This window comes from Rutidosis leptorrhynchoides, chromosome 11, assembly GCF_046630445.1.
Source record: "Rutidosis leptorrhynchoides isolate AG116_Rl617_1_P2 chromosome 11, CSIRO_AGI_Rlap_v1, whole genome shotgun sequence".
NCBI lineage: Eukaryota > Viridiplantae > Streptophyta > Magnoliopsida > Asterales > Asteraceae > Rutidosis > Rutidosis leptorrhynchoides.
Window position 1 is genome coordinate 308,668,141 of NC_092343.1, and position 27,746 is coordinate 308,695,886.

General features: G+C 33.8%; 1 non-coding gene across 1 annotated transcript; it reads right to left on the reverse strand.

Annotated features, from left to right (window-relative positions):
* Positions 1–20,270: 20,270 nt before the first annotated feature.
* LOC139879246 (small nucleolar RNA R71) lies at positions 20,271–20,377 on the reverse strand. Its single transcript, XR_011770099.1, has one exon. It is a non-coding gene; the product is annotated as a small nucleolar RNA R71 (small nucleolar RNA).
* Positions 20,378–27,746: the final 7,369 nt, after the last annotated feature.

Genomic DNA, 27,746 nt, shown 5'->3' on the forward strand with positions numbered 1-27,746 from the left:
CGATTCATTTAGAACTTCTAATTCAGGATTTTCAAGACGAGAAAGATGATCAGCGGCGAGATTTTTTGCTCCCTTTTTGTCTCAGATTTCAATATTGAACTCTTGTAAGAGTAAGATCCAACAGATTAATCTTGGTTTGGCATCTTGTTTCGAAAATAGGTATCTAAGAGCAGAATGGTCAGTATAGACCACCGTTTTAGCTAGAACGAGATATGAACAAAATTTATCAAAAGCAAAGACAATAGCAAGGAGTTCTTTTTCAGTAGTTGTATAATTCGTTTGTGCTCCTTGTAACGTCTTACTAGCGTAATAAATAGGTTGAAATCGTTTTTCAATCCTTTGTCCTAAAACGGCTCCCATTGCAAAATCACTTGCATCGCACATAAGTTCAAACGGAAGATTCCAATTTGGAGTTATCATGATCGGCGCATTAGTGAGTTTTTCTTTAAGAATATTAAAAGGTTTGATGCATTCATCTGAAAAGATGAATGGAGCATCTTTTTCTAGGAGTTTATTCATAGGAGTGGCAATTTTAGAAAAATCTTTTATGAAACGTCGGTAAAAACCGGCATGCCCTAGAAAACTCCTAACTCCTCTAGCATTGGTGGGATGTGGAAGTTTAGCAATTACATCTACTTTAGCTCTATCCACTTGAATTCCTTCCTTTGAGATTTTATGTCCAAGAACGATGCCTTCTTTAACCATGAAATGGCATTTCTCCCAATTAAGTACTAGATTTGATTGTTCGCATCTAATAAGCATTCGTTCAAGATTAACTAGACATGATTCAAATTATCACCGAAGACTGAAAAGTCATCCATGAAAACTTTCAAGCATTCTTCTATCATTTCGTGAAAAATCACCATCATGCACCTTTGAAAGGTTGCAGGGGCGTTGCAAAGTCCAAATGGCATGCGTTTATAAGCAAAAGTACCATAAGGGCACGTGAATGTGGTTTTCTCTTGATCTTCGGGTGCTATTGGAATTTGAAAATATCTAGAAAAACCGTCAAGAAAACAATAGTAACTGTTTCTGGCTAATCTTTCCAACATTTGATCAATGAAAGGTAAGGGAAAGTGATCTTTTCTTGTGGCGTCATTTAATTTTCTATAATCAATACAAACACGCCATCCTGTTACAGTCCTAGTAGGAATAAGCTCATTTTTCTCATTTGTGATGACAGTCATGCCACTCTTCTTAAGTACGCATTGAACTGGTCTTACCCATGGACTATCAGAGATTGGATAAATTAAACCTGCATCTAGCAGTTTAATAATTTCTTTCTTAACTACATCTTGCATATTCGGATTTAGTCTTCGTTGGCGTTGCACATACGTTTTATGACCTTCTTCCATAAGGATTTTATGTGTGCAATACGAAGGACTTATTCCTTTAATGTCATGAATTTTCCATGCAATAGCTGGTTTATGAGCTTTTAGCACAGAAATGAGTTGAGATTTTTCATTTTCAGTAAGAGAAGACGATATTATTACAGGTAATTCAGATTCACCATGTAAATAAGCATATTCCAAATGGTTTGGAAGTGGCTTTAATTCTAATGGCGGTGGTTCTTCTATCGATGATTTATATCGATATCTGTCTTCTTCTTTTAGCATTTGAATTTCTTCTATTGTTGGTTCATATCCATTAGCTATAAGTGTAGCTAACATTTCAGCTTCATCAATTGGTTCATTACCTTCTCCTAAAGAACATTCTCATGTTCCTTGTAATTCTGGAAATTCTTCTAATAATTCTGCATGTGCATCTATAGTTTGAATATAATAACATGTATCATCTGCAGATTGCGGTTGTTGCATTGCTCTATCAACTGAAAAGGTAACACTCTCATCCTCTATACTTAGGGTCAATTTCTTACCGAACACGTCTATCATTGCTTTAGCCGTGTTTAAGAATGGTCTTCCTAATATGAGAGGAACTCGAGAATCTTCTTCCATATCCAGAATAACAAAATCTACTGGAAATACTAAAGTACCAACTTTAACTAGCATGTTTTCCATTATCCCTCTAGGATATTTTACTGATCTATCTGCTAGTTGTATGCTTATTCTTGTTGGTTTCAATTCTCCAAGGTCTAGTTTAGCGTATAGTGAATACGGCATTAAATTTATACTAGCACCTAAATCTGCCAATGCTTCTATTGAACTAAGACTACCCAGAATATATGGAATTGTGAAACTTCCTGGATCTGATAATTTTTCTGGTATCTTATTCAACAACACTGCAGAACAATTAGCATTCATAGTAACAGCCGAGAGTTCTTCCATTTTCTTTCTATTTGTGATAAGATCTTTCAAGAATTTTTCATATCTAGGCATTCCTGAAATTACATCAATGAAAGGAAGATTTACATTTATTTGTTTAAACATATCCAAGAATTTGGATTGCTCGGCTTCAAGTCTCTCTTTTCTCATTTTACTTGGGTAAGGAAGTGGTGGTTGGTATGGTTTAACATAAGGTTTTGCCTTAATTGTGTTATCTTTATTAACCTTTTCAACTACCGGTTCTATTTCCTTATCTTGCTCAGATTGTGGTTCTTGTGGAGTAGGAATAGTGTCCTCAGAAATTACAAGTATTTCAGGTGGTTTAAGTGTAATACCACTTCTTGTGGTAATGGCTTTAGCTATTTCATTTCGGGGGTTAGCATTTGTATCACTAGGTAGACTTCTCGGTTTTCTTTCACCTATTAACCTTGCTAGGTTGCTTACTTCTTGTTCCAAATTTTGAATAGAAGCTTGTTGATTTCTAAATGCTTGAGCATTTTGTTCATTGGTTTGTTTCTGAGATGTGAAAAATTGAGTTTGAGATTCAATTAGCTTCGACATCATATCTTCTAAATTTGGCTTTTTATCATCGGTTTGTGGTGATTTGTTTTAAAAATTAGGTCTTTGCTGATTGTAAGTATTGTTGGATACTTGTTGATTGCTAGGACCTTGTTGGTTGTTGTATGAAACATTTCGGTTATAGTTCTGATTTTGATTGTAGATTGGTCTTGGCGGTTGATAATTATTTTCACGCCTTTGATTTATGTATGAAACATTTTCTATTTGTTCCATTGTTAGTTCAATACTGAGACAATTTTTTGTCAAATGTGGTCCTCCACACTGCTCACAACTAATTCATATTGAGTGAATATCTTTAGTCATCTTCTCCATTCGTCTCTCGACAGCATCTATCTTTGCGGAAATGGAATCAAAGTCATGGCTAGAATCGGCTCTAGTCGCTTTAGATGATCTAACGATATCTTTTTCTTGGTGCCACTCATGTGAGTGGGAAGCAGTGTTATCAATAATTTTGTAAGCGTCAGTTGCGGTTTTCTTCATAATGGAACCACCAGCTGCTATATCGATGTCTTTTCTTGTAGTGATGTCGCATCCTTGGTAGAATATTTGTACTATTTGACAAGTGTCTAAACCATGTTGCGGACATCCTCTTAATAACTTTCCAAATCTTGTCCACGCCTCATACAGAGTTTCATTCGGCTTTTGTGTGAACGTAACAATTTCTCCTTGAAGTCTCACGACTTTAGATGCCGGAAAGAATTGTTTAAGAAAATTTTCAACTAAAACATCCCATGTATCAATCGCCCCTTCAGGTAACGATTCTAACCAATCTTTGGCTTCTCCCTTTAAAGTCCAGGGAAATAACATGAGATATATCTGTTCATCCTCCACTTCTCTTATTTTAAATAGTGTACAGATCCTATTAAATGTACGAAGATGTTCGTTTGGATCTTCCTTCGGCGCACCACTAAATTGGCATTGATTAGTTACCATGTGTAGGATTTGTCCTTTGATTTCATAATCTGGCGCATTAATGTCAGGTTGAGTAATTGCGTGACCTTGGCCAGTACGTTTAGCTCGCATTCGGTCTTCCATACTTAGAGGTTCCAGATTTTCCATGATTGAATTTGTTGAATCTGAATCACTAGAGTATTCTGATTTAATGGGTTGTTCCTCGACAATCTCCGTTTGAATGATTAGTGGTTCCGGAGGAAAGATTAATGGTTCAAGAACCCTGAATTGTCCCTGAATATCCTCCGGATTCTCAATTGTGTTGTCGGGTTCAAAAAATGGATTATCGGAAATTTGAATTGGAGTACTTGGTCGACTTGATGACGATTCTAAAGAAAAATCAACGGCGAAAATATTGGCTAGATGTCTTGATCGAGTTACTGGTGGTGAACGTATAAAAGGTGGTGAACGTTTTGCTCGGTGCATTCACTGAATATCCTATTAGTTATAAAAGATAAAAATTATATAAGTTATCAAATTAATAGACTTTTCTGATTTTGCCCACGTTTCGAATAGCCAATAGATGCAGCAGGGAGCCAGAACCCTTTAAATTGGAAGCTCACAACTCAGCCACTAACAAATCCAACTATTACTACGAACCAGAAAATTTTGGATGTCTATCAATTTAACCGCTTAAAATAATTTTTCGTTGAAATTTAAAGAAATTTTAGAGAAGAAATAGAAAATTCTATGTCCTAAAAACTAGAGTGGCGAAAAATAAGAAAGAAAAAGAGCGCGTCGAAAAACGTCAAAAAATAAAAGGTCGAAAAATAATAAAAAGAACGTAGCGCGTCGAAACTTAAAAGTCTAAAAACTAAGAATTAAAAGTTGCGTCTAAAAATATTAAAGCTTAAAAGGAATTCTATATCCAAAACGGCAAATACTTAAAAAGGTACTAAAATATTAAAACGGCGTCGCAAAATTCTAAAGCACCTAAATCTTAGTCTAAAGAAAAAGTACTTAAGGGATTTTACGGCAAAGCTTAAGAATCCAGATATAAAAATAACTACGGCAAAAACTATGACTTAAAACTAAATACGAACGAAAAATACAGATATTACTCTAAAACAAATAAAAAAAATACAAAATATAAAAAAAATTAAACTTAAAGTTGTAAAAAGTACAATTTTTATAAAAATATTACTTTTATATTATTTATTTTATAAAACTATTAATTTTATATATTAATTAAAACTAGATTAAAACTAAATAATACAAAATAAATAAATAAAACTAAACTAATTAATTAATAAACCCTAATTAGGTTTTTAATTAATAATATTAATTATAATTATTAACCCTAATAATTATTAACCCTAATCTGGTCGGCTGAGGTTACAGACCTGTCAACTCAAGCCATGCGATCGCATGGCTTCGAGGTTATATTTCCATGCGGTCGCATGGAGTAGAGTTTCGGGCCAGGTGTTGGGCTGCTACAGTTCTCGGGCCAAGGCTTTATATATATATTTTTTTCTGTTTTGAAAATTCTGTGTTATAATTATTTAAATTATTTATATAAAATAAATAAAAACTTAAATTTTAAAAACTAAAATAGAAATAAAAATACTTTATAATTTATGTATTTTAAACAACTCTTAGAAATATATACTTTATTTTTCTTTTTATATTTTTGTATTTTTAATAATTAAAACGTATTTTTACAAAAGAAAACTAAATTTTTTTTTAATATAGATAGCTTTTCGCTTCCGGCGTTTTAGTGTCCCCTGCAGCGGTGCCAAAAAAATACTTGATGTGCGTAGAGGTGTATACAAAATAGTAGTATTTTTGCTTCAAAATACTATTAAATACAATACAATTTTATACAAGTTATTTATTTATTTATAGAGTGGGTATACCTAAACCTTGATACAACACTTATAGGCAGTGCACCTAATCGTACAGTAGTGTAGTTTTTAGTAAGTCCGGTTCGTCCACAGGGAACTTGCCAAGTTTAACGCTATATTTTTAAAAAATATATTTGTAAATATATAAATATATAAGTAGTATTATTATTATAAAAGGGGGTTTTTACCGTTTAATGACCGGTTTGTCAATTTTATAACTTTAGTCGCAGTTAAAACCTAATGTAAAATATTAAAAATATAAAAGACTTAATTTAAAGCGTAAAGTAAATAACGATAATGAAATTGCGATAAATAAAATGCGATAAATAAAATGACGATAAATAAAATTGCGATAATTAAAAAGTACGATAATTAAAAGTGCATTTAAATATGAAATGACAGTAAATAAAAGTGCGATAATTAAAAGTGCAATTAAATATGAAATAAAGGAAATTAAATATGAAATAAAGGAATTATGCTTATTTAAACTTCCGTAATCATGATGTTTGACGTGTTGATTTTAGTTTATTACCATGGGTTAATTGTTCTTTGTCCTGGATTATTCAATATGTCCATACGGATTTGTCTATAATAGTCCATCAGTCACAATCATAAAATGCGGAAGTCTTCGTCAAATTATTCTTATTCCCGAAGTCAAATATTCCAACTAATTGGGGATTCGAATTGTAACAAGGTCTTATTACTTTGTTTAATGAATACACCAGGTTATCGACTGCGTGTAAACCAAGGTTTTAATACTTTGTTAACAATTACACCAATTACCCTTGAATGTAATCCACCCCTGTTTTAACTAGTCCATTAACTATTAATCCAATCTCGTGTCCGGTAAAATGAACAATTATTGGTATTTATAGATATCCCGCCCACCGTACCCGATTAAGCGTATGTGGTTATATATAAATATGTCAAATTATAACCTTTATATTAAATTAACGAGGTATCGTTAAGTTAATATAACACCCATTAATAGCCCATAGTCTAATTTTCACAAGTGTCGTTCTTTTGTCCAAACCCCAATTATGGTACAAAGCCCAATTATCCAATTTTAATATTTAGCCCAACATCACGATTACTTCGGCTTAAATAAGCATAATAATAACTTAGCTACGAGACATTAATTTAAAAAGGTTGAACATAACTTACAATGATTAAAAATAGCGCAGCGTTACACGGACAGAATTTCGACTTACACCTTACAACATTCGCTAACATACCCTTATTATTAAAATTATAATTATAATTATAATTAATATATATATATATATATATATATATATATATATATATATATATATATACGTTGATAAATAGGAAGAGAAAAAGATGTGTTTAAGTTCGCTCAAAACTGCGAAATTTATAGGCATGTGGCCACAAAAAGTGGCCCATGCGATCGCATGGATATTAAGCCTACAGGCCATGCGATCGCATGAAGGTAGGATCCAGCTCACATTTCTTTGTTTGCTTTCTTGCCGACGGTTTTTTAATAATAATATAATATATAAATAATTTATAGAATTATTTAAATATTATATTATATTCATGTGCATAGTTGACTTGTAATTTTTAGTCCATTGCGTCGAGCGTTGAGAGTTGACTCTGGTCCCGGTTCCGGATATTCGAACGTCCTTGCGTACAATTTAATATCTTGTATTTTGCGTTTTGTGGCTTGTACTCTTGTAATTTTGAGACGTTTCTCATCAATAATTGGAACCACTTTGATTATAATTTGTACTTTTGAGTTTTTTGGTCGTTTGCGTCTTCAATTCGTTGAATCTGTCTTTTGTCTTCACCTTTTATTATTTAAACGAATATCACTTGTAAATAGAACAATTACAACTAAAAGCTTGTCTTTCTTGAGGGATAATGCTATGAAATATATGTTCGTTTTTAACATTATCATATTTTCCGTCTAGCGGCTAAAAGGTACTGGCACAATACTAGAACTGCTCAGCGTGATGAGATGTGTTGCCGACTGATGTTTGCCCTCGGGATAAGATCCCTGCAGACCCGGAACATGGACGAGATCTCCGTGGGGTGGCCTTATCAATCTTCTGGGACCAAACTGCAAGTTGGTCCGTTAAGCGTAGTGTTGCTAAGTAGTGAAGTTCTAGAGTGAGAAAGTACTATGTGTGAGAGAAAGTGTGTCCTCTATCACAAGTGACTGAACTGTGAAATGTGGTGACCTAGGGGGTCTATTTATAGGCGCAGATTCTCCAGATTTTTCAGAAACACGTGTCAGATGCTGATTACTTTGATTATGCGAAATATCCTCAACCGACTTTGGCTTGGGCTGACGTGGCATGTTTCTCGCTCCCACGCCTATTCAAGGGCTTAAGCATAGAAGCTGCCTACAGGGCTTACGTATGACGCTGGACGGCCTGGCTGAGCGCTGAACGGTTGTTTTATAAAACTTCTATTATTGTTGTCTTTTATGCATTTTGAGTGTTTCTTTGGTGGGAAAATGATGATTTTATGCATGTATCCCCTAGGATACACCATTAACACTCAAGTTCATAAGATCCTAACTACAAGAGTAAAATTATCAACCTCCATTTGGAAATCTCAAACCAGTGCAGAATGTTGATAGGTCCCCAATTATAGGAAGGCCATCCAGCTGATAATGGATGGTATTCAAATGACGCTTATTTACGGGAAGTTCATCTGATACTACTATGACAATAAGGGGGGACATCTCTTCAAACATACGGAGTATTATACATCAAGAATGTAAAGTGGAGTTAGCGTAGTAAGTTGGTTATATTATTATTATGTTCAAACTTTACCTTCAATATATTTTGGTGTAACTGTTTGTACACTTTCCGGCAAATTCTTGTTGAAGAGATGATACCGGTTAGCTAAACAAAAGTGTGAATAAGAAGGGTAAATAAGAGTGGTTTATACTCTTGTTGGTGATTCCCCAAAGGTGGCAAGAATACTTGCTTTACGCCACCAAGGTATCTTAGGACATTTGAGATGTGTGTGTTCTTGTTGGCGATTCCTCGAAGGTAGTACGAAGGTATCGTTCTTTACACCACCAAGATACGAAGGTACAACATAGAGAGTTGTATGTGATTGTGTATGGAGTGAGAGTGATGCATAGTATAAGAGCCCCTTCTCCAAAGCTTATACTTGCATATTTATAGGAGGGAAGGCTCCTTTTGGGTTTAGCATGTTCCCGAGGTAGTCTTGGAAGTATTAGTGGACATCCCAAAATACATACTTACTTTAAGAAAGTAAAGTTGTTCCTTTCTCTGTATATCATATTCCTGACGCTCTGAGACATCAGTTCCCAAGGCTCTGAAAATGTGCTCTGTAAAGATGCTCTGTAAAGAGAGCATTGACTTTCTAAAAATGTCTATTATGCTTTTGGAAAGCAATAATGTTCCTTTCCTCCTATAGCATATTCCAAGGCACTCTTAGAAATATTAGTGGACTATCCCTTTCAATCTATTAAGCTAGGGAAAATAAGGTTGTTCCTTTCTTCTTTGGTATCTTGGTAAACAAAGATATGGCTCAAAGCTAGGGGAGATACCTTCGTGGAGCATTATCTTCGAAGAGGTATCTTCGTGTGTGGCCTAAAGCTTCGTACATGCTTCGTGGAGCATTATCTCCAAAGAGGTATCTTCGTGTGTGGCCCAAAGCTTCGTACCTGCTTCGTAGAGTATTATATTCTAGTAAGTATCTTCAAGCGTACGTCGAAGATGGGGTGCACTATCAAGCCCCCCACTTTAGGTTTATGAAGTGAAGAGCTAAGTGAGCTTCGTGAAGTTAAACTCCATAAACAAGATAAAATTTCGACATCTTTTTTGTAGAGTAGACAATCATGATTGGTTCTAAACACATGTGTGGATGAGAAGGGCAAGTGAAACTGGTTTAGACTCTTGTTGGTGATTCCCTGAAGGTAGCAAGAAGACTTTCTTTATGCCACAAAGGTACAACTTAAAGAGTCTTACGTGTTTTGTGTGACGCCCCGAAAATTTCCGACCAACTTTAAACTTAATCTGTAAATGATTCTGACACGATAAGTAAAGTTTATTAAACTGAGTCTCAAAAAAGTTTGAACTATTTTTCATGAATGCATTTAACCATTGACTATTCTCGACGATTCACGAACCATTATGTGTAAATAAATATACAAATTAAATATATATAATATATAAGATAAGCTATAATATGTGAAATTGTTCAATTACCATTATATGTGTTAATATATATATATAAATGATATAGGTTCGTGAATCCGAGGCCAACCCTGCATTGTTCAGTTCTGTCGTATGCATATTTTTACTACAAAATATCGTATCGTGGGTTCATTTGCTCCCTTTTACTCTTTACATTTTTGGGACTGAGAATACATGCGCTGTTTTTACAACTGCTTTATTAAATGCTTTTGAAATATATTTTGAACTGCGAATACATGAAATGCTTTTATAAATGTTTGACGAGATAGACACAAGCAAAACATTCCTCGAATGAATTAATATGCAGACAGAAGTTCTGCGGATTATTATTGAATTATGTGGACATGATAATTGCCACCATTGAATTATGTTGACATGATAATTGCCACCATTGAATTATGTGGACATGATAATTGCCACCATTGAATTATGTGGACATGATAATTGCCACCAATTGATGTGAATGTTATGTATCGAGAGAATGATTTTTATACACAGGTTATGTGTATTAAATTTTGTGCACGAGATATGTGTACGGTTACTAAGATTTATGAAAAATGGATTTCGTACACGAGAAAGGTGTACTGTATTTAAAAGATATCGCATGTACATTACAGGTGGGTGTAGGATTCGGGCCCATTTGTACCATGCAGCATTTAAATCTCGTGGTCTATCAAAATGATGAATTTTATTGTTTTATGATAAACCTATGAACTCGCCAACCTTTTGGTTGACACTTGAAAGCATGTTTATTCTCAGGTATGAAAGAAATCTTCCACTGTGCATTTGCTCATTTTAAAGACATTACATGGAGTCGCTCATGGCATACTTAGGACAGTACCTCGCAATGGGACCAAAGGTTGATGACTTCATCCAGATGGATTAGGACGGGGTATGACATTTTGGACAAGTATGACTATGGTTACCGAGGCACTAGATTTCTTCATTGCTGGACCTTAGCTTCATATGAACACTTATCTTCATAACCCTCATGTTTGGTATTATCTTCGTAAGTGATCGTGAACGAAGCGGAGACTAATATCTCTTAAGTGGGGTACACTATCAAGCCTCCCAGTTATGTGTTAATTTTATAGTTTTAACAGCGTCTCCATGACTATTTTAGAGATTACGAAGAGATTTGATTTGTTATTATTAGGATTCCTTTCAAATGGGAACCCTTACTTTTCTACAAGGATTTTCATAATTTCCTTCTTTGGAGATTACGAAGAAATTCCTTCGTAATTTTTGATATTGGTATTCTTTTTAAATAGGGATTCTTAGCTTTTTCCCAGGACATTTTTGTGTTCCTTTGGACATTACGAATGTATTACTTTGTTATTATTTAAGATTCACGAAGGTGTTAATTCGTTGTTATTCAGATTTACGAAGGTGTTACTTCGTTGTTATTGAGATTTACGAAGGTGTTAGTTCGTTGTTATTGAGATTTACGAAGGTGTTACTTCGTTGTTATTGAGATTTACGAATGTGTTAATTCGTTGTTATTGACATTTACGAAGGTACTTTTGTATCCCCTGTTTCGGAGATTACAAAGACATTGCTTCGTTATTATTGAGATTCCCCTCAAATGGGAATTTTCATGAGGGTACTTTAGCATATTGTTTTTGCAAGCATCTTTTGTGTTCTTTATGTAAAGAACCCATTATGTGCTTGGTATGTATTCTGCTAAGGAATACGATTTTAAGTTTAACCATCTTGGTGTTCTTTATGTGAGGAACCCATTGTGTGCTTGGTATGTATTCTAGTGAATATAATTTTAGATTAAGCATCTTGGTGTTCTTTTTCGTAAAGAACCCATTGTATATTTGTTATGCATTCTAGGGAATACATGTTATATTTTGGTGTTCTTTTTCGTAAAGAACCCATTTTTATACCGGTTGTGCATTCTAGGGAATACAGCTTGTATTATGGTGTTCTTTTTCTTTTAAATAACCCATTTTACACCGGTCATGCACTCTAGGGAATGCATCTTTTGGTGTTCTTCTTCTTTTTTTTTTGAAGAACCCATTCTATACTGGCTATGCATTCTAGAGAATGCAACTTCTATTATGGTGTTCTTTTTCTTTTAAAGAACTCATTTAACACCGGTCATGCACTCTATGACATGCATCTTTTGGATTTCTTTTTTTTTTTAAAGAACCCATTCTATACCTGCTGAGCATTCTAGGGAACGCAACTTGTATTATGGTGTTCTTTTTCTTTTAAAAAACCCATTTTACACCGGTCATGCATTCTAGGGAATACATGTTGTTTTTTGGTGTTCCTTTTGTAGGAAACCATTATAAATTTATAGGTATTCACGAGGGAATCCTTTGTTTATAGGTGTTCACGAAGGAATCCTTTGTTTATAGGTATTCACGAAGGAATCCTTTGTTTATAGGTATTCACGATGGAATCCTTTTTTATAGGTATTCATGAGGGAATCCTTTGTAGAGTTGTAATTATCTTGGTGTTACCTTCGAGAAGGAACGTATTATGTATTTACTAGTCGTTGAGGCAATATTCCCTTGGGAATTTCTTGTAAAGTTGTAAATGTCTTAGTTTTCCATTATCATATGAACCCATTATGTATTTACAAGTTTTTGAGGTATTCCCTAAGGAATCTTTTGTAGAGTTACAAATATCTTGGTGTCCCTTTATCATAGGAACTCATTTGCGTCTTTACAAGTTTGTACGTATTCCCTTGGGAATACTTTGTGAGGTATCAACATATGACAAAGCCAACGATGCGTTGAAGCACTAAAATTATATAACGATGCACTGAATAGTTTGACGTGGTAACGTATGTCAAAAGAAAGTTTATACCATTTGTTTATATTGACACGTATATACCACATCAGACTACCTTAGAATCGATATAGAAAGAGTTAACAAGCATAAACAATATAGTACCTTGTTGCCCCCATTTCAATATAACTAAAGTATTTAGTTTTGTTGAAATATAGATTATAGCATACCAAGAGGTTATAAAGAACCGCTTTAGCGAGTAGTAATATATCAAGTTTCCCAGATTTAAGTTCCGCTAATTAAGCTTCTTCGAGTTAATAATATATACGTTGTGCCCTTTCGTAGAGATGTTTACATTTCTTTGTAAACGAGCGATGAATATGTCTATACTCTAGAAGAGACTTTATCTCATACCTCGGGACCAATAATTTTCTCTTCAAAAAATCTGCACACAGATGCATGATGGCTGCAAAAAACTTGCATAGTGGTTGTAGTTAGTTTATGCTAAGATATGCATAAAATCATCTATAAATCGGCCTTAATATCTGTGCGAAAACCATTGCGAAAGGCTGATTTTGAGGCCACCTAAGGGTCCATTTTGAGGCTACAATCAGCAACACGGAGGCTACATGAACCTTTCTGTTGAGCTTTGTAGACCTTGTCGATTCATTTTGTGTGTGCATAACAAATATAAGGTTCGGTCAAGGTCTTATCTAGAGGTTCCATGAACCTAAGAAACGTCCACGAAATGGGACGGAGTGACCATGGGTTTGTAGTCACATGTCATGTGCCAAAGTGGTGTGACCATTGGCTTACAGGAGTATGTAATGGACTTACAGTTCATGCCATGGATGTAGGATCTCGGAGCGATAATGAGAATCATCCATGGCTTCGGAATTCTGCCATGGACTTAAGAGATAATCGCAACTCGCCCATGGCTTACAGGGTACGTCGTGGACTTAAGAAAATAATCGTGAAGCGATAATGAGGTTCGTCCATGGGCTCATGGAGCACATTATGGACTTAGGAAATAATCACGAAGTGATAACGTGGGGTTTGCGCGGATAGTAATGTGATCAGTTATAAATCGATAGTGACTCATTATTGTTCGAGACATATTTATGCTCTTTTCGAAGGGGTCGCATTCCATAGTAAGACGAGCACGACCAACTTTTATAGATGTTTTTTCATGTGCGGCCGTTCGCGGTGAGGGAAACATTGTTTATCTACTAGTTATACCCTGATACCATGCTTGCCCCTATTTCAAGACAACTAAAGTATTTGCATATTATGCTAAGGTATTGCATAAGATACTGGCTATGCGCAAATTAATCTATATAGATTTCGCAAGATATTTTCTCTTAATAAGCTTTGTGGATCAACCTTCTCAAATTTAGCTTCTATATTTAAGTTCTATTAACCATAGGTTGTGTAGATTTCATCAGACCACTTGTAGCAGAGTCATTATAATTATAACACAAGTTACTGGCTATGAACATTATGACGATTAATAGTCTGAACATAATAGGTTGATATCATGTAAAATGCGAGCGCAACTCAGTTTACGCATTATGATATTAGCTACTAGCTATGACTGCTTAGAGGTGATGCAGACTGTCTGGAGGTAACACGACATATCCGAAGGTAATACGACCCATACGGAGGTAATACGGTCGGTCCGAAGGTAATACGGTCCGTCTAGAGGTAATACGGTCCATCTCGAGGTAATAAGGTACGTCCAGAGGTGATACGGTGTATCCAAAGGTAATACAGCATGTTAAAAGGAAATAAGGCCCACTTGAAGATGATACGGCCTGTCCAAAGGTAATGCGGCCCTTCCAAAGGTAATTCAGACTGTCCGAAGGTAATAAGGTCCGCCCGGAGGTAATAAAGTATATCCGAAGGTAATGACGTTTACCCAAAGGTAATACATTATGTTTGAAGTCAATAAGGCCTACCTGAAGATGATACGGCCTGCCCGAAGGTAATACGGCCCTTCCGAAGGTAATTCGGTCTTTCCGGAGGTAATAAGGTCTGCCTGGAGGTAATAAGGTCTATCCGAAGGTAATGACGTTTACCCGAAGGTAATACAGTATGTTTGAAGGCAATAAGGCTTAGCTGAATATGATACGGCTTGTCCGAAGGTAATACGGCCCTTTCGAATGTAATTCGGTCTGTCCGGAGGTAATAAGGTCCGCCCGAAGGTAATAAGGTATATACGAAGGTAATGAGGTTTACCCGAAGGTAATACGGTATGTTTGAAGGCAATAAAGCCCGTCCGAAGTTAATACGGTCCGTCCATAGGTAATTAGGTCCATCCGAAGGTAATATGCACTTTCTAAAGCCATGAAGGCCTTAGAAGCGCAGCCTGAAGGCATTAAGCGTGTCTCAAAGCGATTAAGTTCGTTCTGAAGGTATGAAATGCGTCCTGAAAAGATTAAGTGCGTTGTGAAGGTACAAAACGCATCCCGAAGGGACTAAGTGCATTATGAAGATGTAAAGCTAGATCAGAAGGTATGAAATGCATCCCGAAGGGATTTAGTGCGTTCTGAAGATGTTAAGCTGGATCCGAAGGTATGAAATGCATCCTGAAAAGATTTAGTACGTTCCGAAGATGTTAAAATGGATCCGAAGGTATGAAACGCATCTCGAAGGGATTTAGTGCGTTTCGAAGATGTTAAGCGAAATCTGTAGGTAATGCGTCCTGAAGGGATTAAGTGCGTTTTGAAGATGTTAAGCTGGATCCGAAGTTATAAAACACGTCCTGAGGGGATTAAGTATGTTTCGAAGATGTTAAGCTGCATCCGAAGTTATGTTCGCTTTTCAAATAACGCATGAGAATTATTCTCATTTCCTATAATAAAAGCTAGGGATACGTGTAATAATTAAATAAGACAATACTAACATCGAAATACGTGATGATGTATTGAAGCCGTTTGTCACCATGTGATTAATTTTCATAAATTATAAAACATATCGAGTGAGAATACTGTGTTATGACATTAAACGAGGAGAGTGACCTCTAATTTTTTTTCTCTTTTGAATGATAGTCCGGTAAGGAATAAAACAATGTTTTATATTTTGAAACATAAATACAATCACCTACTCGTTATAAACGGTATTGCGTACGTGAAATCACCAAGTTCGACAATTAGTGAAAGGAAAGATGAATTATTCACATCTTGTTGGTGATAAGTTAAACCAACGAAGTCCGAGCATTTACGGATGAAATTTTGCATGAGATTTCGTATTGAAATAGATGAAAAATTACAAACACGAGTCGGATTTGACTCGTTGATACATTTATCGGTAGGAACATGAGCTATGTTGTTGTGTAGTCCCACGGATGGCGCCATTTGTTTGTACAATTTCCGGCAAATTCTTGTTAAAGATATGATACCGGTTAGTTAGACAAAAGTGTGAATAAGAAGGGTAAATAAGAGTGGTTTATACTTTTGTTGGCGATTCTCCGAAGGTAGCAAGAAGACTTGCTTTACGCCACCAAGGTATTTTAGGACATTTGAGATGTGTGTGTTCTTGTTGGCGATTCCCCGAAGGTAGTACGAATGTATCATACTTTACACCACCAAGATACGAAGGTACAACATAGAGAGTTGTATGCGACCGAGTATGGAGTGAGAGTAATGCATAGTAAGAGAGCCCCTTCTTCAAAGATTATACTTGCTTATTGATAATGCTAAAAACTAACATATATTTCATAGCATTATCCCACAAGAAAGACAAGCTTTTAGTTGCAATTGTTCTATTTACAGGTGATATTCATTTAAATAATAAAAGGTGAAGACAAAAGACAGATTCGACGAATTGAAGACGCAAACGACCAGAAATCTAAAAAGTACAAAGTACAATCAAAGTGGTTCAAATTATTGATGAGAAACGTCTCAAAATTATAAGAGTACAAGACACAAAATGCAAAGTACAAGATATTAAATTGTACGAAAGGACGTTCGAAAATCCGGAACTGGGACCAGAGTCAACTCTCAACGCTCGACGCAATGGACTAAAAAATACAAGTCAACAATGCACATGAATATAATATAATATATAAATAATTCTTAAAATTATATATATATATATTATATTATATATATAAACCGTCGGCAAACAAGAAAACAAATCTGTGTGAGCTAGAAAAGCAGGCCATGCGATCACATGGCCTGGAAGTGCAATTTCCTTGCGATCGCATGGAACCAAATTTTGGGTCAGGTCCTATAAATTTCGCAGTTTTGGTCGAACTTAAAAACATCTTTTTCTCATCTCTCTATCTCACGTATATATATATATATATATATATATATATATATATATATATATATATATATATATATATATATTATAATTTTAATTTTAATAATAAGGGTATGTTAGCGAATGTTGTAAGGGTGTAAGTCGAAATTCTGTCCGTGTAACGCTACGCTATTATTAATCATTGTAAGTTATGTTCAACCTTTTTAAATTAATGTCTCGTAGCTAAGTTATTATTATGCTTATTTAAGCCGAAGTAATCGTGATGTTGGGCTAAATATTAAAATTGGGTAATTGGGCTTTGTACCATAATTAGGGTTTGGACAAAAGAACGACACTTGTGGAAATTAGACTATGGGCTATTAATGGGCTTTATATTTGTTTAATTAAATGATAGTTTGTTAATTTAATATAAAGATTTACAATTGGACGTACCCATAAATAACCATATACACTCGATCGGACACGATGTGCGGGATATTTATAAGTACTAATAATCGTTCATTTAACCGGACACGGGAATGGATTAATAGTCAATGGACTTATTAAAACAGGGGTTAATTATATACAAGGACACTTGGTGTAATTATAGTTTAAGTCCCCAATTAGTTGGAATATTTGACTTCGGATATAAGGATAATTTGACGAGGACACTCGCACTTTATATTTATGACTGATGGACTGTTATGGACAAAAACCAGACGGACATATTGAATAATCCAGGACAAAGGACAATTAAACCATGGTAATAAACTAAAATCAACACGTCAAATTTAATTGCATATTTATTTCAACCCATGGAAGTTTAAATAAGCATAATTCTTTTATTTCATATTTAATTGCACTTTTAATTATGGCACTTTAATTTATTGTCATTTTAATTATCGTACTTTTTATCGCAATTTTGTTTATTGTCATTTTATTTATCGCAATTTTATTTATCGCACTTTAATTATTGTCATTTACTTTATGCTTTAAATTAAGTATTTTATATTTTTAATATTTTACATTATGTTTTAACTGCGACTAAAGTTTTAAATTCGACAAAACAGGTCATTAAACGGTAAAATCCCCCTTTTATAATAATAATACTACTTATATATATATATTTATATTTATATTTATACAAATATAGTTTTTAAAAAAATAGCGTTAAGCTTGGCTAAGATCCCTGTGGAACGAACCAGACTTACTAAAAACTACAATACTGTACGATTAGGTACACTGCCTATAAGTGTTGTAGCAAGGTTTAGGTATATCCACTCTATAAATAAATAAATAACTTGTGTAAAATTGTATTGTATTTAATAGTATTTTGTAGTAAAAACACTACAATTTTGTATACACCTCTACGCACATCAAGTATTTTTGACGCCGCTGCCGGGGACTGCTTAAACGCCGAAAGCGAAACGCTATATATATATAAAAAAAAATATTTTTACTAAGTTTTAATTTCTTTTTGTAAAAATACGTTTTAAATATTAAAAATACAAAAATATAAAAAGAAAAACAAAATATATATTTTTAAGAGTTGTTCAAAATATAAAAAAATTAAAAAGTTTGTATTTTCTTTTAGTTACAAAAACTAATAGGTAGTTTTTTTTGTAAAAATATAAGTTTTTATTTATTTTATTTAAATACTTTATATATTTATAAAACAGAAAAAGAAAAAAAAAATATAAAAGTATACGGCCCGAACTGTAGTAGCCCATATCCAGGCCTGGTACCCGAATCCATGCGATCGCATGGAAAACTAACTAACACCTCATGCGATCGCATGAGGTGATTTGACAAGCCTGGTAACCTCAGCCGACAGTTTAGGGTTTAATTTAATTATAATTATTATTATTAACCCTAATTAGGGTTTATTAATTAATTAATTTCTAATATTAGTTTTAGTTTAGTTTTATTTAATTTGTATCATTTAGTTTAATTAGTTGCATTAATATATAAAAATTAATACTTTTATAAATAAATAATATAAAAATAATATTTTTATAAAAATTGTACTTTTTACAACTTTAAGTTTATTTTTATATTTTATAACTTTTTATTTGTTTTAGCGTAATATTTGTATTTTTCGTTCGTATTTAGTTCTAAGTCATAGTTTTTGCCGTAGTTATTTTTATTTCTAGATTTTTAGGCTTTGCCGTAAAATCCCTTAAGTATTTTTTCTTTAGACTAAGATTTAGGTGCTTTAGAATTTTGCGACGCCGTTTTATAAATTTTAGTACCTTTTTAAGTAATTGCCGTTTTGGATATAGAATTCTTTTTAAGCTTTAATACTTTTAGACGTAACTTTTAATTTTTAGTTTTTGGACTTTTAAGTTTCGACGAGCTACTTTCTTATTTTTATTTTTCGACCTTTTATTTTTCGACATTTTTCGACGCAATCTTTTTCTTTCTTATTTCTCGACGCTCTAGTTTTTAGGATACAGAATTTTCTATTTCTTCTCTAAAATTTCTTTAAATTTCAACGAAAAATTATTTTAAGTGGTTAAATTGATAGACATCCAAAATTTTCTGGTTCGTAGTAATAGTTGGATTTGTTAGTGGCGATTTGTGGGCTTCCGATTTAAAGGGTCCTGGCTACCTGCTGCATCTATTGGCTATTCGAAACGTGGGCAAAATCAGAAAAGTCTATTAATTTGATAACTTATATAATTTTTATATTTTATAACTAATAGGATATTCAGTGAATGCACCGAGAAAAACGTTCACCACCTTTTATACGTTCACCACCTGTAACTCGATCAAGACATCTAGCCAATATTGTCGCCGTTGATTTTTCTTTAGAATGGTCATCCAGTCAACCAAGTACTCCAATTCAAATTTCTAATAATCCATTTTTTGAACCCGACCTCACAATTGAGAATCCGGAGGATATTCAGGGACAATTCCGAGATCCTGAACCATTAATCTTTCCTCCGGAACCACCAATCATTCAAACAGAAATTGATGAGGAACAACCCATTAAATCAGAATCCTCTAGTGATTCAGATTCAACAAATTCAATAATGGAGAATCTGGAACCTCTAAGTATGGAAGACCGAATGAGATCTAAACGCACTGGCCAAGGTCACACCATTATTAAGCTAGACATTAATGTGCCAGATTATGAAATCAAAGGACAAATCCTACACATGGTAACTAATCAATGCCAATATAGTGGTACGCCAAAAGAAGATCCAAATGAACATCTTCGAACCTTTAATAGGATTTGTACTCTATTCAAAATCAGAGAAGTTGAGGATGAACAGATCTATCTCATGTTATTTCCCTGGACTTTAAAGGGAGAAGCCAAAGATTGGTTAGCATCGTTACCTGAAGGGGCGATTGATACATGGGACGTTTTAGTTGAAAAATTTCTTAAACAATTCTTTCCGGCATCTAAAGCCGTGAGACTTCAAGGAGAAATTGTTACGTTCACGCAAAAGCCAAATGAAACATTATATGAGGCATGGACAAGATTTGGAAAGTTATTGAGAGGATGTCCGCAACATGGTTTAGACACTTATCAAATAGTACAAATATTCTACCAAGGATGCTACATTGCTACACGAAAAGACATCGACATAACAGCTGGTGGTTCCATTATGAAGAAAACCGCAATCGAAGCTCACAAAATCATTGATAACACAGCCTCCCACTCGCATGAGTGGCACCAGGAAAAAGATATCTTTCGTTCATCTAAAGCGGCTAGAGCCGATTCTAGCCATGACTTTGATTCCATTTCCGCAAAAATAGATGCTTTTGAGAGACGAATGGAAAAGATGAATAAAGATATTCACGCAATACGAATCAGTTATGAGCTATGCGGTGGACCACACTTAACGAAAGATTGCCACATTGAGCAAACGATGGAACAACGTGAGAATATTTTTTACATGAACCAAAAGCCGGGAAATAATTATCAAAATAATTATCAACTGCCAAGGCCAAACTTCACTCGAAATCAAAACATTCTTTACAATCCAAATGGACCCAACAATAACTCGTATAACCAACAAGGTCCGAATAACCAACCAACTCAAAATAACACTTTCAATCAACAAAGACCTAGCTTGTATAAACCACCACAACAAATCGAAGAGAAAAAGCCAAATCTAGAAGAAATGATGGCAAAGCTAATGGAATCTCAAACACAATTTATTTCATCTCAAACCCAAACAAATGAGAGGTTTGATCAGTCATTAAGAACTCAACAAGCTTCCATTTTGAATCTAGAAAAACACGTAGGAACTCTTGCTAGCATGATGAGTGAGAGGGAACAAGGAAAGCTACCGAGTAATACTGAAGTAAATCCTCGGAATGAAAATGTTAACATGGTGTCAACAAATTCTGAAAAATCAGCATCAGAAGATGGGAAGGTTTTAGATGTGAGTAACAATGAAGAAGTTACAACACCACCACCACCCGAGTATGTAAAGCCAGTGGTGGCACCATACAGACCACCCATCCCATTTCCAAGAAAAGGAGTTGAGTATGAGCAAGTAATAGGTAATAAAGTTTATGATACCTTTGAAAAGAAGAAAAAGAATAAGAAAGTGCAAGAAACAAAAACCGTGAAGATAAACCCGGTGAAGACAGTTCCACCAAAACCTCCACCCAGGTTGGGTGATCCGGGTGAATTTATTGTTCCTTGTCTACTTAGTGATTGTGTCATGTATGATGCACTAGCAGATTTAGTTGCGAGTGTGAGTGTTATGCCTCTTTCATTATATAAGAGATTAGGAGTAGGTGAGTTAAGTCCAACGGAAATGAGTGTTCGACTCTTTGATCAAACCATTAGGCACCCAGTTGGAATTGCTGACAACCTACCCGTTCAAGTAGGTAATTTAACCTTTTTAGTCGAATTTATTGTCATTGACATAGAAGAGGACCCAAACATTCCTCTAATTTTAGGTCGACCATTCTTAGCATCCACCAGGGCGTTATTTGATGTACGAGAGGGTAGAATGACACTTAGTAATGATGAAAAATCGATTACCTTTGTGAGTCGAAAGTCTAAATCTCCACCAACCAAAACCGTTGAACCAACAAAAACGATTGGTAAGAACCATGTTGTTTTACCAACTCCAACGGTTGTGCTTAACAATAATAAAACGTCTAAGTGTGGAGAAAATGAAGTAACACCTAATGATGACCTGATAACAAAGAACCCCATTGTTGATACGAAATTAAATGACTCTGTTATTAATAGTTCAATGAAGAAACTTATTAAACGGATTCGCGATGCTAGAACCATGGGGAACTTTAAGTTATGTAACCGGTTAGTATCCAATCTATCGCCTAAAGAAAAGGCGAAACTAGTTGAATTTGTGGAAATTACACAGGAATCCGACCAATGGCTAAAAGCAAAAGTCACAGAAATGCAAGTTGATTATGGTCCAAGAGAAATTGACAATGAAGTTAATCACAATTTCGACACCACAGCTACCTAAGTGTGAGGAGATTCAAATGTTCTAAAAAGAAAATGCTGTCTAGAGTTAGTTGTTCTGTTCTCGTGTAGTTCCGAGAATGGAATCCGATTGGTCTTTTCCACTAGCAGACACTAAAGAACTAGTTTTCTCCCCCCATTCTGAATTTTTTGTTTTATAGGTTTTAATATGCATTTTTAAATTTAAGTTTTGTGTTAATTTAAAAACAAAAATTACTTTATTTCATTAAGTTAAAAAAAAAATGATTTCTAAAATTCATCGTAAGTTGAAGACTAGGTCATGGAACTGAAACTGCTTTACACAAGGACGGGGCGAAAAATTTTGTTATCATTATTTTTAATAATATTGATCTAAAGTATACCAAAAAAATTTAAAAACCCAAAAACCTTTGCTTTTAAAACAATCGCTTTAAAAATGACAAATTTTAAATTTTGTCGAGGGACGGACTAGGTAAACATACCGAAACTACCTAAAGTAAAAGAAAACAAAATTTTAAAAAAATTATTCATTTAAATTGTTTTAATAAATAAAGGTTTTATAAAAAAAATAAATATTTTTATATATATGTTTGTAGTTTATCTTATATACAAAACAGGGTAAAACAGCGCACTTTCAAAGACTGGCATTAAGTTCAGCAAAAGCTACTAATTTTGACGACAAAATGAAAAACAAATGTGATGTAACAACAAGACGGAATGAACAAATGATGTGCACCATTTATCATTCAGCAAACAAACGCCAATATGTTTGGAAACTTTGGTAAAATTTAATCATTTTTCTACGCTAATCACCCTCAATAATTTAAATTGTTACTGATTTCTTGCAAATAAGGGCATTGCAAGATCTTAAGTGTGGGAAAGGGTTAAATTCTTTCGGATTTTTAAAATTTTAACTTATACACTTGGTTACAATTAAAAATACTAGTAACTCATTAGTTGTATTAGAATCTAGTGCTCTCTGATAATAAAGAACAACCCTAGTCTTATATACTGACTACCCAATTCTAGTAAAATTTTTTAAAATTTTCAAATAAATGAATTCTAAATCGTGTTTATACATATTTATGAACGATAAAACTAGGTGTTAATACCGAAATTATTGTTACCTCGGAAAGGACATAAATTGATAAACAACCCAAAATGTTAGAATTTATTTAAAATGGAATAGAGGACAATAAAAAGGCAAAGAAAGGAAAATAAAAGCCAAGTGTGGGAAAATTTACCAAGTTATTTAAAACATATATCACATATTTTTGTACAAATAATTGAAGATACTTTTGTTTTGGACAAAATTAACTGTTTTACCCGGTAAATTGTAAGATATTTGAAAGAAAGATGGATCTACACGATGAATCAATTCCATCATTAAAAGGAAGTAAAGTCTTCCGAAAAAGAAACGCGCTTCTTGATTTAGGTCAGGAAGTTGTCGTCCAGACCAGTTGTAGAGTCTACGAAAAACCTTGAAAAGTTTTCTCGAAAATCAGCTGGAAATCCACGGACCTCAGCATCAAATAGGGTCGTCAAGTGGTCAAACTTATCCTAACCATAAGAGGATCTGTCTCGTAAAATTGGGAGGCCACCGTGCAAATTAGCTTGATAAGACTAATGAATCAGATCACTAGAAAGGATAATCTCCTTAAAGATCAAAAATCAGCTTTTAAGACTGATATTACTCAATCCTTGAGATTGACCTTTAAATATTGAGAATTACAAACTCAAGGAATTCGATGATATCTAAACTCGAGCTTGAATGAGAAAATATTTTGATCAAAATTACAAACCGATTTGTTTTCTGAAAACCCATTTTTAATGCGTTCATTACCATTTAACGTAAAATTCTAGGAATTCACCTGGAATTCATTAGGTCACCTGAACTAAATCGGGTGTCAACCGTAAGAACGGTGGTTACATAGCATGATCAAAGACAGGACCTTGTGCCAGACCGAAAAAACTATAGGGTGAGCATTATTATTGCTCCTACAAAGGATAGTAATTGCATCCGACACTTTATAGACCATAATTAAAAGCATGTCACGAGACATTGCCTTAACAGTTGCTTGTTCAACGCTTTCCTTTACAACCGGACGGTAGTTTACCGAAAGGTAATATACGGAGCAAGTATATTGGACGTGTTGCTTTTCTAATACAAGATTAGCAAGTGGGTTACACAAAACCGCAAGTTTTGAGCTAAAATTTTTAAATCTGAAACCCACAAAACCCACAAAAATAATTTTGCAAACACCGGTGAAGGGTTATTCCGGAAAACTTATCTAGGTTAAAATCTAGATTGAATTTACAAAAGATCAAATGTTTTCATAAAGATCCAATTTTCTAAAGGATCTAAATTTTCATAGTCATGTGGGACTGTAAACCACAACGTTACTATCATTGTTCATACCACCGTATAGAAATCACTGATGTACAAAGTGTGAAGAATAAATAAGTGATTCTAGTATTTTTATTTCAAGATTATATTGCTTGAGGACAAGCAACGCTCAAGTGTGGGAATATTTGATGATGCTAAAAATGAACATATATTTCATAGCATTATCCCTCAAGAAAGACAAGCTTTTAGTTGCAATTGTTCTATTTATAAGTGATATTCGTTTAAATAATAAAAGGTGAAGACAAAAGACTGATTCGACGAATTTAAGACGCAAACGACCAGAAAGCTAAAAAGTACAAAGTACAATCAAAGTGGTTCAAATTATTGATGAGAAACGTCTCAAAATTACAAGAGTACAAGACACAAAACGCAAAGTACAAGATATTAAATTGTACGAAAGGACGTTCAAAAATCCGGAACCGTGACCAGAGTCAACTCTCATTGCTCGATGAAACGGACTAAAAATTACAAGTCAACTATGCACATGATTATAATATAATATATAAATAATTCTTAAAATTATATATATATATATATATATATATATATAAACCGTCGGCAAACAAGAAAACAAATCTGTGTGAGCTGGAAAAGCAGGCCATGTGATCGCATGGTCTGGAAGTGCAATTTTCATGCGATCGCATGGCCCCAAATTTTGGGTCAGGTCCTATAAATTTCGCAGTTTTGGTCGAACTTAAAAACATCTTTTTCTCATCTCTCTATCTCACGTATATATATATATATATATATATATATATATATATATATATATATATATATATATATTATAATTTTAATTTTAATAATAAGGGTATGTTAGCGAATGTTATAAGGGTGTAAGTCAAAATTCTGTCCGTGTAATGTTACGCTATTATTAATCATTGTAAGTTATGTTCAACCTTTTTAAATTAATGTCTCGTAGCTAAGTTATTATTATGCTTATTTAAGCCGAAGTAATCGTGATGTTGGGCTAAATATTAAAATTGGGTACTTGGGCTTTGTACCATAATTGGGATTTGGACAAAAGAACGACACTTGTGGAAATTAGACTATGGGCTATTAATGGGCTTTATATTTGTTTAATTAAATGATAGTTTGTTAATTTAATATAAAGATTTACAATTGGACGTACCTATAAATAACCATATACACTCGATCGGACACGATCGGCGGGATATTTATAAGTACTAATAATCGTTCATTTAACCGGACACGGGAATGGATTAATAGTCAATGGACTTATTAAAACAGGGGTGAATTATATACAAAGACACTTGGTGTAATTATAGTTTAAGTCCCCAATTAGTTGGAATATTTGACTTCGGATATAAGGATAATTTGACGAGGACACTCGCACTTTATATTTATGACTGATGGACTGTTATGGACAAAAATCAGACGGACATATTGAATAATCCAGGACAAAGGACAATTAACCCATGGTAATAAACTAAAATCAACACGTCAAACATCATGATTACGGAAGTTTAAATAAGCATAATTCTTTTATTTCATATTTAATTGCACTTTTAATTATCGCACTTTAATTTATTGTGATTTTAATTATCGTACTTTTTATCGCAATTTTATTTATTGTCATTTTATTTATCGCAATTTTATTTATCGCACTTTAATTATTGTGTTTTACTTTACGCTTTAAATTAAGTCTTTTATATTTTTAATATTTTACATTGGGTTTTAGCTGCGACTAAAGTTTTAAATTCGAAAAAACCGGTCATTAAACGGTAAAATCCCCCTTTTATAATAATAATACTACTTATATATATATATATATATATATATATATATATATATATATATATATATATATATATATATATATATATATATATATATATATATATATATATATATATATACATATATATATATATATATATACATATTTATACAAATATAGTTTTTAAAAATATAGCGTTAAGCTTGGCTAAGATCCCTGTGGAACGAACCAGACTTACTAAAAACTACACTACTGTACGATTAGGTACACTGCCTATAAGTGTTGTAGCAAGGTTTAGGTATATCCACTCTATAAATAAATAAATAACTTGTGTAAAATTGTATTGTATTTAATAGTATTTTGTAGTAAAAATACTACTATTTTGTATACACCTCTACGCACATCACTTATTTATAGGAGGGCAAGGCTCCTTTTGGGTTTACCATGTTCCCGAGGTAGTCTTGGAAGTATTATTGGACTTTCCAAAATGCATACTTACTTTAAGAAAGTAAAGCTGTTCCTTTCTCTGTATATCATATTCCTGATGCTCTGAGACATCAGTTCCCAAGGCTCTGAAAAGGTGCTCTGTAAAGATGCTCTATAAAGATGCTCTGTAAAGAGGGCATTGGCTTTCTAAAAATGTCTATTATGCTTTTGGAAAGAAATAATGCTCCTTTCCTCCTATAGCATATTCCAAGGCAATCTTGGAAGTATTAGCGGACTTTCCCTTTCTATCTATTGAGCTAGGAAAAGTAAGGTTGTTCCTTTCTTCTTTGGTATCTTGGTAAACAAAGATATGGCTCAAAGCTAGGGGAGATCGCTTCGTGGAGCATTATCTCTGAAGATGTATCTTCGTGTGTGGACCAAAGCTTCGTACCTGTTTCGTGGAGCATTATCTCCAAAGAGGTATCTTCGTGTGTGGCCCAAAGCTTCATATCTGCTTCGTGGAGCATTATATTCTAGGAACTATCTTCAAGCGTAGGTCGAAGATGGGGTGCACTATCAGTAACAAGAGATATCATTTTTACAATAGATAAAAAATCAAATCTAATAAGGTGGTGTCATTTCATCGCCTCCCAGCAAACTCCTGAACAGTAAAATAATTATTATTGAGATTTTTAAAATTTTGTGGTTAACTATATAGATGTACTACTCTATAAGCATATTTTTTAATGATATACTAAAGGGTTAGTGACATAACGTTATTGATGAGCCTCTCTAATTAAGAAGTTCTAATTAAGAGGTTGTGAGTTTGAATTCAAGAGTGGACATTCGTAAATATTCGTGAAAAAAATCATATTGAATATTTG